Below are 15225 nucleotides of genomic sequence, written 5' to 3'. Positions count from 1 at the left end.
TATTTCTAGTTTTTTGTTTTTTTTTCTTTTTTAAATCTTATTCTCCTACAGTCCCTCAAACTGACAACTTGCTATCCAACTCTCCATTCTCTGGGCTTGGACAACCATAAGCTATTCCCCTGCCTCTGCAATTCACTCCTTCATCTACCCATCTGAGAATCCTTACCTTCCTTCAGTGTTTAGTTGGCCCCTCCCCTGATACACAGTGGCAAGGTAATGGCTCCAGAGCCAAAGAACCTGTGTTCAAACACTGGGTCTTAAGTTGTGAAACCTGACAAATAATTAAATCTTTCTGGGTTTCAGTTTCCCCATCTGTATAAGGAGGGTTTGAATTAAATGGCCTTTTAGATCCTCTTCAGGACTAGATCTAAGATCCCAGGATCCTTCAATACCTGGCTCAGCAGTTGGTAATTCCCACCACCATCCAAGTCAGCAAGCACTGTGTACAAGGCATTCTGGACCTTCCCAATACAATGTAACCTCTCTGGAGGCAAGAGCTTTAATTCTGTCTTGGTTTCTCCAGCATATCTAGCAAATCATATTGTTTATTCTCTAACTATTTTGCAAAATTGCCATTTTCTTAATCAGAATATGTAGAGTCAACACAGAGACAATAGAAAAAAGGGGTGGGATATTTTTTCCGTGGATAAAAGACAGAATTTCATCTTTAGATAAATGCAAAGTCTATAAGCCTAAAATGAGGTACCACCCCAGTGTCCCCTCCCAGTACCCAAGCACTGTGTTCACCCTGTACTAAGTCAAAGATTCTTCACCTCTCTCTTGTAAATGAGCCCTTAACTCAGTATCTTGAGAAACTTGTAGATCCTTTCTAAAATAAAACACATTAAATTACATCAGTAACTTATATTGAAATACTATCAAAATGTTAAAGAACACAAATTCAGGAATTAAGAATGTATGGAAAGAAGATAAATCAATATCTGTTGATCATTTAAATGGTAGAGAACCCAGTACCATTTGCAAATGGACCATTATCAAGAGCTCTTTCGGCAACAAAACAAAAAACAAACAAACAAAAAAATGCAACCAACAAGAACCAGAGCTGGTCAGATAAGACATAGATAAGACACAGGCATCACAGGGCAGAAGTAAGACCAAAGGAGCCCGAAAACAACATCTCCAGAAAATATCTATTTGTCAAAAGTTCATTCCATGTCATCACATTTCAGATAAATGGGGAGGGGACTTTGGGGAGCAGGCAAGCAGACTCTTGAAGCAGGACACGTATTCACAAGTTTTCATCTGAAAAGGCCTGTAGCCAATAAGCAAGCTATTTTAATCCCCCAAATTAAGATTTCCAACAGGGCCCCAGGTTGGAAAGCAGATGCTCAGTTATGCTTTTAGATACAGTTACACCGCTAGCCCAGCAGAACTCATATAGATATGGAGTTTTATATATATGTGTGTGTGTGTGTGTGTGTGTGTGTATGTATATATATTTAAATGTGTGTGTGTATCTTATATGCACACACATACACACACGCATATATATAAAATTTCCTAGAGCCCATCAAGTCTTTTTGTCTTTCCAGCTACAGTAGAAATGTCAAGGGAGATTTTGTACAAATACTTTTTTGGTTTTGATTTTGGCTCGGGGCAACCCTTGTAAAGTCCCCATACTTTTTTTCTATACTTTCATATTATGGGGCCTGGATCAAAAGAGAAGGGAGACAAGGGAACCAAAAATAACAAACTGAAAATAAAGGAAATAAGATGTGTTCACATAAAGGAAGAAATGGGCTAGAAGGTCAGCCAATGAGAGATTCTCTTTGCCGAATCTATTTGAAAACAGACTTTTAGATTCTGGGTTCTTTTTGTTTTCACCCTGTCCCTTCAAATTTGACATTCTCTACTGGAGAAGTTCTTCTTCAAAGGATGCCTGCGGCAGCACAGTTTTACAAAGTGAGGGATATAGTAGTATACTGAATATAGCATACACACTGGGTCAGATCATCTTTGTTTCTTCTACTGATATATTGCTTCTAGCTCTCCAAGGATGGGCAGGAAAAAAAATGTTGACAAAGAGAATCAGATGAACCTTATACTCGAGGATTAGCAGTGGCTTTCATAAGGATGAAGGAGGAGGATGGAGGTGGAGAGAGACTTTGGAAAAAGACACAGAAATGACAAGAAAATAAATAGCTTTAAAATAAACTGCCTGGAGTTTAGGAGAGGGTGGTTTAGGAATCTGGTGATAGATTACATTTGTATACCATTTTTAAAGTTTGCAAAATACGTAAAAATCATCTGATTTGATTCTCAACAACTCTGAAAGATAGAGGCAATTATTCTGCAGTTGAGAAAACTGAGGTAGGGAATGATGATGGACTTGTCCAGGGTCAGACAAGCAGGAAAAGTCTAAAGATGCTTTTGAGCTTAGGTCTCTCTCCCATACCACTTTCTCCTATCCTGAGCAGTTTTTTAAGGCAGTTTATCTTGCGATCACTTTTCTGTCTCTTCTTTCAAAGTTTCTCTCCTCCTCTACCCTCATCAAACCACAGCTAATTTAATTCAGTGCTCCATCCAACCAGCCAAACAATCCACCAAAGTCCTTCCCCCAAAAGAGAGAGCAACTCGGAAGAACTAACCAAGTTCCCAATGGAGGAATCTAGAAAGGGAGGCAGACACATCAGTCAGTACAATCTCCACACTCTGTGTACTCAATCAAATCCTTAAGGATGGCATTGTGGGAAGCAGGAAAAGGGTTCAAACTTCAACTCTGAAAACACAAGAACGGCCTGTTTCCCCCAAACATGGGGGAACTTTCTGGATCAGCAAACCTGAAAGGTGACGGGGGCAGTGAGTTCTACCTAGATTTACAACCTCCTTCACCTGGGAACAGGAGTCTGCTCCAGGCTGAGGTCCTTACTGGAAAACCCGGAAGTTTTCCGGGAATGGATGGGTTCGCTTTGGTTTTTCCCAAAGCTATAAAAATGGGCATTTCCATGAAAAGATCGAGTTTTCAGAAAACAAAAAAAGCTAGCCTTGAAGACAAAAGTAAAAGTAATTCTCTTTGCTTAGGTGGCCCCCACCAACGAGTAAAAGCCGAGGTTATTCAATATTAGCTTCCCAAGGTACACCCCTCCTCATCTTACCCCTCCCCATAATCTATCAGGGTAGGCTGCCCAAGACAAGGCAGAATGGGTGCTGGCCCACTGCCCACCAGGTCCCACAGTCCTGAGAAGCCCGGGCCCCCTGCTGACAGTGCACTTTGGCCAGCAACGTACACAACAAAAGCTTGTTGTTCCCCATCAGCGCCCGCCCCGCACAGTGGCTCAACCAGTTGGCCCGGTAGCCCGGCTCTGTCCCTGCAGTGACAAAGGCTCCCCAAGGCCTCCGCAGGTGGTGTAGAGTTACAGAACCCCAGCGGGTCATCCGCCAGACCAATGGCAAGGGGAGCAGAGGGGGAAGACAGGCAGACGGAAGCTAAATGGGTCCGACCACCGGCAACACTTCCCCGCTCGTTCCTATTTGGTTTCCACTACTACCCAAGGCACGGGAAGGATTCAGACTGCATCAGTTACACGGCTGATTTATTTAAAAAAAAAAAAAAAAAAAAATCTTTAAAAAATTGACAAACAATGAAAAGAAAAAGTTCCCAGAAGAATTCTAGTCCCTACTGGAACTAGATTTCACAGCTTGGAACAAGAAGTATCCAGTCCAAAAAAAAAAAAAAAATCAATAAACAACATTACATCTCCATACATTATATATCTATTTCTAGGTATGCATATAGTTTCTTTCTTTATTTCTTTTCTTTTCTTTTTTTTTTTTTTTAAAGTTATAAACCCCTTGAGGGCAAGGGATGTTTCACTTTTGTTTTTGAGTAGTCAGGGCCTAGAAAAACGCCTGGAAAACAACAGGGGCTTAATAATTGCTTATCAATTTAATTCTGACTTCCAATAAAACACGATGATTCTAATTTTGAACCAATCCCTAAAGTGAGTAAACATCGCAAGACTGAGACCCCACTTACCTCCAGGGAAAAAAAAAACCCAAACCCGTAGTATTTTGTTTCACCTAGCCCACGGATTTTTTCCCCCTTTTTACTTCAACTTAAGCCATGGAGCAGCCACAGAGAAGGTCATTTTTCCTTTTTATGAGGAAGCATTCTGACGTTTCAAAGAAGTTATAAACTAACAAGAAAAAGTTTTCTGACAAGAAAAGTGCAACAAGGCAAAGAGCTATGCTATGAAGACTATCTCACCTGATGCAAGACTGGAAGCTCCGTGAAGGTAGGATTCCGTCTTCCTTAGCTCTCCTCCATAATGGTAACATGAAATCCACCCTGAAATTCGTAGTCGGCAGTAACTCCGGCCCCTTGGGCCCCTCGGGCCCCTCCCTCCCTTTCTCTGATTGGAGAGGACGGAAAGTAGCCAAGGAGAGCTCCTCCCAGATCCTAGAAGGGATGTATACCCAAAGTATACATTACATCATTTCCCAACCGGCCCCAGAACTTCAGATGCTTTCTTCCATCCATTCCTTTCTCAGTTTTTTAGGTGTTATGTAGCCCTAACCTCATACTAGAGCATAAACTCCTTGAAGGTAGGGGCGTTCTCTGTATCTCCAGTGCTAGACTGGATGAATAAATAACCTATTGTCACACAATGGCATTATAGAGTAGAAGGATGTCCTCTCACTGGCCAAATCATACCCATCCTTCAAGACTCAATCAACTTGAAACATCTCTAAAAGCCTTTCCCAACTACTTTTGCTCTCAGTGCTCTTTGGTGCCTTTGATCTGTACCACACAATTTAGTATTTAATTATAGACTATCTTTTGTCATTCATTGTTCCCCCAACATGTATACTGAATTTCCCCCAAAAGATTATAAACTCTTTTAAGCCAAGAACCATTCCTTATTCAACTCTATTTTTATAATGATCGGACACAGAACAGCACCCAATAACATCTCATGGTTGACAGCAAGGATTAAGTCCAGCAGGGTGCCATCTTAAAGGTATGGACTCTTTCAATTCAATCCCTTCCCAATTCAAAAGCATAAACCCAAAATTCAGAAATAAGCAGCATAATCCATGTATTAACAAATAACATGTTATTACATATGTAGTGATGTAATAACTAAATACTCATTTTGGAACCTAGAACCTCCCTCACTCCTGATTCCTGGAACATCCATCTTTCCCTGAGGCCTTCAAGGAGGCAGAAGAGAAGGTTCTCTCATTGATTTGTTCTTCCCTTTGCCCCATTTTGGAGGAGTTATCCAAGCCTGCCAACCTTCATTCGTTTCCCAGTAGTCCTTATGACTTCTTGGATTTCAAGACTATGTCCCTTTCCAGGAAGCTTCCCATCTTCCCACCACCCTATTAGCTCCTTTTTGTGTAAAGTTTTTCCTCAATAAGAATGTAAGCCCTATGAGGGCAGGAACTATTTTTTCTTCATGCTTAGCATTAAATAGTAGTCACTAAATAAATGCTTGTAGCATCCCCAGCCTTCCCACCCAACCAAAAACAAACAAAAAAAATCAGTCCTAGATGCTTCCACAATGAACTACAATATACTTCTTCATTCTTAACAACAGACAGCAGTGCTCTTCATACATAAATTGTGGAGACTCTCAAGTGAACTGGCATTTAGTCTGTTAGCCTTCAGTACTTCCAACCACACTAGACTTATGCTAATGAAAAATTATACCGTGAATCCTCCTGTAAAGTGAGTAATCACTCTCTAATTTTTCCTTTGTTGTAAATCAATGTTGATTGCACACAGGAAGCCTCCAATAAATAAAATTTATTTCAAGGGGGAAAAAACAACTTTAGAACTGAATCATAAGCACAAGGATCAAGAAAAATCACACATCTGATCAAAAAAAAATAGTCAAATAAAAATGTTACCATCCCCCTAGCCAAATCATGTCCTGCCTCAGGATATCAACAACTGGGTATTTTATCACTAAAATGTTCATTCATTCACATTACAGTTATATTAAGCATTTAAAATGTCAAATGAGAAGCAAGGAATTAAAAAAACATTAATTAAGCACCTATTATGTGTTGGAAAATAGTCTCTGTCCTCAAGGAGCTTACAATTTGGTGGAGGACAAATATATACAAAACAAGCTGCAGATAGGAAATAATTAACAAAGAGAAAATAATTGGAACTAAGAGGAGCTGGGAAAGGTTCCAAGTAGTAGGATTTTAAGTTGGGATTTAAAGAAAGCCAGAGTGACCAGCAGTCAGAGAAGAGTAGGGAGGGTATGGGAGAAAGCCAGAAAAAATGGATATAGAGCTGGTTTGAGAAAGAAAAAGCCTTTACCACATAGTTGATCTTAGGCAAACTAGGGAACTCTTTAGATCTATAGAAGGCAAAGAAATATTGGTAGATAGCCCTACCCACAATGAAATTATAAGTGTGGGAAATGAAGGGTACTATGTGTTGGAGGAGATAAATAGGACAGGGCTTTTGCCCACAAGAAGCATATAATCTAGCAGGCATATTAAAACAAGCATACAATGAAAAACTATACAAATGTGAACATCATTTCACAAGACTCCCCTTCTTGCATTCGCCATTTCAACCAATCAAGACTACTCTACCTTTGCACCAGACTTTATTCTTCACACAGGGAATGCCCTTCTCTCTCACCGTGGACCTGCTAAAATCCCTGGCTTCCACAAAGCCAGGTTCATTTCCTATTAAAACCTAAAAAGAGACTTTTCCTAATCCTGTCTAGTAGCTAGCACCTTCCCCTTTTTTGAAATCACTTTTAATCAGCACCTACAACATAAATGAAAATAACAACCTGGAAAAAGAAAAGAAAAAAAAAATTCAAACCTGAATGTTGAGTAATTATAATGACCAAACTTGTCCCAGAAGAGAAGAAAATGTACCTCCTTCCCTACTTTACAGAGGCATGGAACTATGGGTGTGTCACACAAAAGATACCAGCAGCCTCAGTAAGATGCCTTGATTAGATTAGTTTTGCTCAACTACTTTTTTTTTTTTGGGGGGGGGGAGAATAAAGGAAAGGAGGAGGAAGGGACTGCTCTCTGGAAAAGGCAATTCTGAAATGAAGTTATAGAAAAATAAAATATATGAATAAAAAAACAAATTATATTGTTTTGTGTGTGTATATATATATAATATTTAAATATCTATATTAAATATAGGAACAAAAATTTAGAGTTAAAAGGAACTGAGATAAGCCTCTTCATTTGACAGACAAGAAACTGAGGTTTAGAAGTTCAATGCATTGCCCAAGATTATACAGAATAGCTGAGATATGAAATCAAATCTACCTGGAAATCTGGAAGCCTCCCAACTTCTCTGTTGCTACTGAGGACACCACCTTCTGCCAGGTCACCCAGGCTCAAAACCCAAGAGCCCTCTTCCATTCCTCACTCTCTCCACCTCACATCCAATCATTTGCCAATTCCAGTGCTTTTATCCATTTAACATCTCCCACACCTGTCTCCTTCTGTCCCCTAACTCCAGCACCACCCTGGAGCAGACCCTCTTCACCTCAAGCCTAGATTATTGCAAGAGCTAATGGTGGATTTTCATGAGTGGAGTCTCTCCACATTCCAATCTATTCTCAAAATGTCAAATAATCTTCCCAAAGTGCAGGTCTGATGACTTCATCCCTCTATTTAATAAACTCCAGTGGCTCCCTATTACCAGGGTCAAACATAAAATCTGGTTTTCAAAGCCCATCACAGCTTGACTCCTGACTTTTTTGGTCTCCTTACACCTTATTCCCTCCCCTCCACACATCCCCCCGGAATCCAAGAACACCAGGCTCCTGCCCACTCCATCTCCAGAATCTAAGTCTTCCAAGACCTCTTGTCTCCTTCTCTAAGGTATTTCTTGAATACCTTCAACTCTGCCAAAGTTCCACCTTCTGAGATCAAAAGAGCCCATATTTGCAAAGAACTTAGCACAGTACCTAGAAAGCACTTAATTAATGCTTATTCCCTTTCCCTTTCCCTCCCCCTCTCCTGAAGTTGCCTTTCCCAGTGCTTTCTCAACCCAGAGATAATCTCCAATTTATCCCCAGTCCTTATCTGGCTTGTTGTATGCATGTTGGTCTCCTTCAATAGAATACTAGCTCCAGGAGAACAGATCAGTGATCTGCGTTTCAGCACAGCCCTAGAGCTAAGCCCAGTGCCAGTGGCACTTAATAAATGCTGGCTAACTCCAAATCCCCCGTCCTCTGCACAGTGCTGAGCAGCCTCGGGTTTTAAGTTTCCTCCAATAAAAATGAATCTTCTCAAAGGATGACTTATTTTGGCTTTTGACTTGGTAGCCCCGGTTGGTCATATAATGTTTTTACACAAAGGAGACAATTGATACTACCAAAGATCAGAGGTGATGGAAGTGGATAGAGATCAAGGTGGGATGGTAAAGTTGATGGGACAATAAATGCTCAGATAGCAGGTAGTCAGCTGTGTCATTCTTCAAGGAGGGATGAATTCTCCCCCATTACATTGTCGTTTGCCTAGCACCTAACACAGTGACTGGTATGCAGTAGGTGTTTAATATCAACTGACTTTTTTTGACTGGCTCTATATTAAGTCACCTGCACTCTCATGCTCTAAAAGACAGTTGGTCAGGTATATACTATAGCTAAAGATTCAAGTTGGTTTTTTTTTTTTAATATTTGATTCTTTTTTTATTTATTTTGAATTATTAACGTTTTTTATATTTGTGAAAGTTTTTCATACTTGTAAAAATTCCTTCAGATCAACTGCATTAATGATAGATGTATTAACCTATCATTAACCTTCAGTGTGGTACTGAGATATATTGTGGCAGGCTCCCAATTTTAGGAATGGGCAAACAAACACAGAACTCACCCAAATGCCCAGTGGGGAGACCTCCAGACTCTTTCCATGAAAGCATCCTATTGACCAGTACAAAGAGAGAACTCAAAGCCTTGATCCCAAAGTCCCCAACCATTTGAATGATCCCACCATTTGAAAAGCCTCATCTGGGAAAATGAGGAAAAACTATGGGGATGACTTTATTCAGGACCATGTATATGACAACCAACTAATCAAATTATATCCACCATTGATTCAGAGACTTGCTACGTCTCTCTAACTAGGCTATGACCCATAAGAAACTTTGGCACTGGAGTGACTTCACACAAGCCCCATTTCCAGAGGCAATCTACATATGAGACAAACAAGTCCTGCTCGGATCCTACCCTTTTTCTACCCACCTTCTATCCCAAAAAAGCATGCACTAGGCTCATACCAGAAGGAACAATAGTCTTAAGAGTTAGGTATTGTAGAACATAAGCAGTTCCCTTTTCATTTAAATTAACACTTTAAATTTATAATTCAGTGGACACTAAATCCAGTTTGAACTTTCAGAAATGATGGTTATTTTTCCCCATTAACATGGTTCTTCCTCCCCACTCCCATCAATACCCAATTTCATTCTGTCTACCCAAATCTCATCTGTAAAAGAAATTAAGCAAATTGCCAACCTCTCTAACACCTGCATCTTTCAATCACCCCTTTCTTTTCAGTCTTTTTTGTTTCTACTCTATTACCCACAAACAAGACAAGTAAGTCTTCTACATTCTTTTAAAAAAAACTAACAAGAAAACTAAACAAAAAGAAAATAAACCTTTGCTAGATCTCATCATCCCTCTTGGCTCTGTCAGGGTCATCAGAAAAACTAGATTTGATTACTTATGCTCCTACGTTTCTTCTATCTCCTAATTTATAACGGCCTTGAGGAGACGGATGTCACCTAGCCTCTGGCAGAGAAGGGATGCAAGTATATATCAGATAAGAAAAAGACAAGGTCTCAAAAGGACACTCTAAAGGGGCTCAAATGACATAAAGCATTTAATGCCTTGGCAAACTTTTTTCAAAATAAATTTTGATGCAGAGTGAAGTGAGCCAAGTTAGAAGAATAATTTATACCATATCATCAACTCTATAAAGAAATGCTGAAAAAATGAAAATATTTTACAGCTCTGATCAATACAATGATAAAATACAACTCGAGGACAATGAATATGTCACCCACCTCTTAACAGAGATGAAATTAAAATATCAAATGACACATGACTTTCTTAATATAGTTAACGTGGAAATATGTGACTTTTTCTTTTAATTAAACAACTAAATAAATTTAATTGAGGTAGAAGTGAAGTAATTGAGAGAAAATAAATGACTTAACTGGTAAAATAATTTTTTTGCTTTACTAGCTACCATCTCTTTCCCACTGTTTTCCTCCCTGTTTCTCCCTCCCATTCATGAAAATAAAGTACTAAGAAAGAAAGAAAAAAGGTGCAAAACTAAACAAGCAGAAGGAGAAAAATGTGGAACACAAGGTTCTACAAAGGTGAATGCTGGAAATTATCTTTGCTTGTATTTGAAAAAATAAAATTCTCTTAAAAAAAAAAAAAGAAAAAAGAATAGGATCAAAAAACAAATTGTAGAAACGATAAATAATTTCAGAACTTTCAACTTTTATTTTTATGCTATTGTCCTCTCACTTACATTATTGCAATCATTATATATTATTTGCTTAGCTCTGCTTCAATTTGCATAGCTTGATATAGCCTATATAAGTCTTCCCATGCTCATGTGCATTCATCATATTTATATTTCTTATGGCGAAATATTTCATTACATTCGCATATCATAATTTGTTTAACTAATCTATGGAAATCTATTTTGTTTTAATTCTTTGTTATCACAAAAAGTGCTCCTATAAACAGTTTCATATAGAACCTTTCTTTTTGGCATTGACTTCCTTTGAGGTATATGCTTAGCAGTACAATTTCTAGTTCATAAGGCTTAGCTATTTAAGTTCCTTTCTTCTGGTAATTCTAAATTGCTTTCCAGAACAAAATTGCATCAATTCACGGCTCTACCAAACAATACACTGGGATCTGTCTTCCCACTATTTCTGACTTTTGTCACTGCCAATATGCTGGGTGTGAGACAAAACTACAGGGTTGTTTTGATTTTCATTTCTCTTATTACAGATTGAAAATTGTTTCAGGTAGTTTGTTAATAGTTTCTTCCAAGAAATATTTATGCCATACTTTGACCACTTCTCTTTGAGGAACAGGGTTTATTTTTTTGTTATTTATCTATTTATTCCCTTTTTTGGTAAGTTTTTATTTTTATTTTATTTTTAATACACATTGCTTTATGAATCATGTTGGGAGAGAAAAATAAGAGTAAAAGGGAAAACCCAAAGGAGAGAGTAAAAAACAGAAAAAAAAAAAAAAAAGAAGTGAACATAGTGTTAAGATTGGGAAGGGGACCCCAAACGCTTGGAGTCACAGACCAGTGTCTCAAGGTATCTCAAAAGAATTTGCAGGCTTGAACCCATTTCCTAGTCAAGAAGCAAAATTTTATTGCAATTGTAATGCCATTACAAACGAGCTGAATTCCAAAAGAAATAGCAAACTCTTAAGAAAAAGGGAACTCCTTTTCCCACTTTCTATCACTGACATCTAGGGCCCAGAGGAGTGGTCTCCAGAATCTATTTATCACTGACCAACAGATTATCTACACAGTCAGCAATGAACTGAAGAGTGGTCTATTCACTATTGTGTCAGGAATTTGATCTGTGGGACTACCTGTGATCAGAATCTTTCTGATTGAGGAATGGTCAGAATCAAACAGATTTGGGCATGGGAGGCAGACTCCAAAGCCAGAAGATTAAGGACTATTGATTTATTGTTAGAACAGAAGCCCCCCCCCCCCAAAGAAAACCAGGGGCCCTCAAATGCTATATTACACCAATAACATGTGTTGATTTACATTCAATCTCCTCAGATTTTTTTCTGGATGCAGATGGCATTTTCTGTCCTAAGTCTATTGGAATTACTTTGAATCACTGAACTACTGAGAACAAGCAAGTCTTTCACAGTTGATCATCGCACATTCTTGCTATTATTGTGTACAATGTATTCCTGGTTCTGCTTGTTTCATTCAGTATCAGTTCATGTAAATCTTTCCAAGCCTTTCTATAATCATCTTGTTCATCATTTTTTATAGAACAATAAAATTCCATTACCTTCATGTACCACAGCATGTTCAACCATTCCCCAACTAATGGGCTTTTCCAATTGTTACCAAAAAGAGCTGCTACAAATATTTCTGCACATGTGGGTTCTTTTCTCTCCTTTATGACTTCCTTGGGGTACAGACCCAAACTAACCAAAATATGTTAAACAGGTGCAATTCTTCTATACATATTTCCACAATTATCATTTGCCTTTGGGCAAAGTTCCAGATTGCTCTCCAGAATGGTTGGATCATTTCACAACTCCACCAACAATATATTAGTGGGGGAACAGATTTTGATCTTATGTAATTCTGTTAGTTGCTTAGAAATCTTGGCTATCAGACCCTCATCAAAGATATGTGAAAACAGCCCTGAATTTGGAGGTCAAGTTGTAAGTCTGAGTGAGTCCTGGCTATGGCATTTACTATATGATCTTGACCAGTTCCCTTCTCCTATAGGAGCCTATTTCTCATCTGTAAAATAAGAATAACATTTATATGACCATCCCTTAAAGAACTATTGTGAGGAAAATGTTTTGGACACCTCAAAGCATTATGCAAACATAAGCTATTATTACAATTATCACCATCCATTATAATTACCATCATCATCAATGCTCCACTCACATCTCACTCTAAAGCAGTGGTTTTCAAACTTTTGTTTTCAGTATCTTTATCCTATTAAAAATTATTGAGGATCTCTCCAAAGTGTTTTTATTTATCTGGGTTATATTTATAGAGATTTACCATATTGGAAATAAAAAGTATTTTTGAATTTGTAGACCCTCTAAAAGGGTTTCAGAGATCCCCAGGATTCTCTAGACCATACTCTGAGAACCACTGCTCTAAAGCTTTGTAATGAGATGCACAAAGCTGACCTTCAGTTCCCCAGGGCTGATTACAGACTCCAAGATCTGGGAGATCTTACCTGGAAAAAGAAGTCTCCATGCACTGCTTTTTTGTTGCCTAAGGATAAACTAAGCTAGGTTAAAAGAGGTTTGCCAAGTGGGGTCATGTAATTATGAATTTTTTCAGCCATGGCAACTCTCAAAAAACCACCAAGCCACCCACAGTATAATGGCAGGTGTGAAAGCAGGAAACTTGGCTTTAAATTCCCACCTGGTCTGGTCTCTGTGTGATCCTGGAAAAATCTTCAGTATATTCATCTGTAAAATATGGGAGTTGGAATTAATGACCTTTAAGTTCTTTCCAGCTCCAAATCACTAATCACTTAGTGACAGAGGACTGCCATCCCAATCAGCGGCCAGAGCATCTATAGTGAGTGCTAAATCTCAGATCTCCAAAGTAGCAAGCATTAATAACAATTAATGACTTCTATTTATATGGTCATAATGGTTCACATTGGCAGAGTAGTGTCCAAAAGCTTAAAAAGTGCCTTCATCACCTTCCTCTGCTTCTACTCATTCATATGCAACAGTCATGTTGATGGGGAACTACTACATATTTATGTTAATCTTCTTCTAACCCCCCCCCCCAATTGATTTTTTATCCCATTCCTCACTCTTGACCTTCTCCAAACTTCAACCCATCCCCTTCTCCTCATTCTCTCAGCTGAGATTTGCTGTTGCTCAGTCATTTCAATTGTGTCCTACTCTTTGTGACTGCATGGACACAACCTAATTCAAGCTCAATCTTTCTCTCCTAGATTATTGGTCTTCCTGCCCAAAGTTTCTCCCCTCCCCAGAGGCATCCACCAGAGATCTGCCAAAGCAAGTTTCCTTAAATGCATCTTTGACCACGCTACATCCCCACTCAATAAGCTCCACCTTCTGTCTTTTGTCCCTAGAGTCACAAATACATTTCTCTGTTTCGCATTTAAAACCCTTTATACCACGTCCCAACCGGTCTTTCCAGACTCATTCTACATTCTATAATCCAGCCAGACTGGCTTTCTTGCTGATCCTTCACTGGCTATCCAGAGAATGCAAGGAAGCCCCTCCTTACCTCCATCTCTTCCTTTTAAGCTCAGCTTAAGCTTCCTTTTCTAGGGGAATGACAGGTTTGTAGATCTTGGACTGGCGGAATCTCAGATACATCCATTCCTATTCCTCAATCTTAAATATGAGAAAGCACAGACCAAAGGTTGACTTGTCTACATGAAACCTTTTCAAATGGCCCATCCTGTACTATTCACTCCTTTTCCCCAACATTTCCTTCTTTCTATTTTGTATTTGCTTATCTATTTATATACATACACCTGGTCTCAGCCAGCTAGACTAAAGCTAATTTGGGGGCTTTCATCTCTCAGTCTAGCACAACATTTGGAACATAGCTCACGCTTAAAAAATAAATGCTTGCTGACTCAATTTGTATTTCCAGTACTGGTGCATAGGAAGTGCTTAATAAGCACTTCAAGTGAATGAAGAGTACTGACATGTGGCAGAGAGACTGGACTGGTCCAGCTTGTTCCCAGAGGGTAGAACTAAGAATAATGGGGAGAGGACCTCTAATGTGGCATTTCATTCCCCACCTACCTTCCTATTTTTGTATAATGTTTGTAATATGCTCCCCCACCCCTCCATTCTCCTCTCAGCTTCTTAAGAATCTCAAGCTTGATTCAAAGCCTTTCTGGTTCATACTAGATTATAAGCTCCTCCAGGGTAAAAAGCCTGCCTCTGTTTCTTATTTGTATCCCCAGGGCTGACATAGTGCCTGGCATATAGAAAAACTTAATAACTGTATACTGAATTGAATTAGTATCTTTTCCCTCCATAAATTTTTACTACTCCTCTGTTTATGTGCTATATCCACTACTCCTCTATTTACTCATGGCACTAGAACATAGGCTTTTTGAGGGAAGAAATTTCACTTTTCTTTTGCCTGTTGTATCTCGGTTCTAGGCTCAGATAATTATTTAAAAATACAATAAATGTTTATTAGTCTAACACAGATTTCCTGTTCACAAGTATTTGTTCTCTCTCTCTCTCTCTCTCTCACACACACACACACACACACACACACACACACACACAAACACACACACACACAGATTCTCCCCCACTGTCTGTGGAGGGGTGGGGACAGAGGGGTTGTCAAACAACTATTCTGAGTCCTCCTGGGAAAGGGCCAAATGGATCATGAGGTCAGTACCCTGCAGACTGTCAATTCTCATCACTCTTCGTACTTGCTGGTGCTTCCCAAGGAAAACTCAAGCACAATCTCTTCCCTTGATAAACT

The 15225-nt window shown here is 39.0% G+C and overlaps 1 protein-coding gene across 5 annotated transcripts in view; it reads right to left on the bottom strand.

The window, feature by feature from the left end:
* DLG5 (discs large MAGUK scaffold protein 5) overlaps nt 1-15225 on the bottom strand; it is a 153500-nt gene that overhangs the window by 114838 nt on the left and 23437 nt on the right. Inside the window, exon 1 of one of the 5 annotated variants that reach the window (XM_031956412.1) lies at nt 4229-5678. The exons of the other annotated variants lie outside the window; for them this stretch is intronic. The gene's annotated coding sequence lies outside the window, so the exon portion shown is untranslated. Of the gene's footprint in view, nt 1-4228; nt 5679-15225 lie in introns of those variants that run through there. 5 annotated transcript variants of the gene reach the window in all.

This window comes from Sarcophilus harrisii, chromosome 2 (assembly GCF_902635505.1).
Source record: "Sarcophilus harrisii chromosome 2, mSarHar1.11, whole genome shotgun sequence".
Lineage (NCBI taxonomy): Eukaryota > Metazoa > Chordata > Mammalia > Dasyuromorphia > Dasyuridae > Sarcophilus > Sarcophilus harrisii.
The sequence above is the reverse complement of the archived record's forward strand: the minus strand, read 5'-3'. Positions and strand labels throughout refer to the sequence as shown.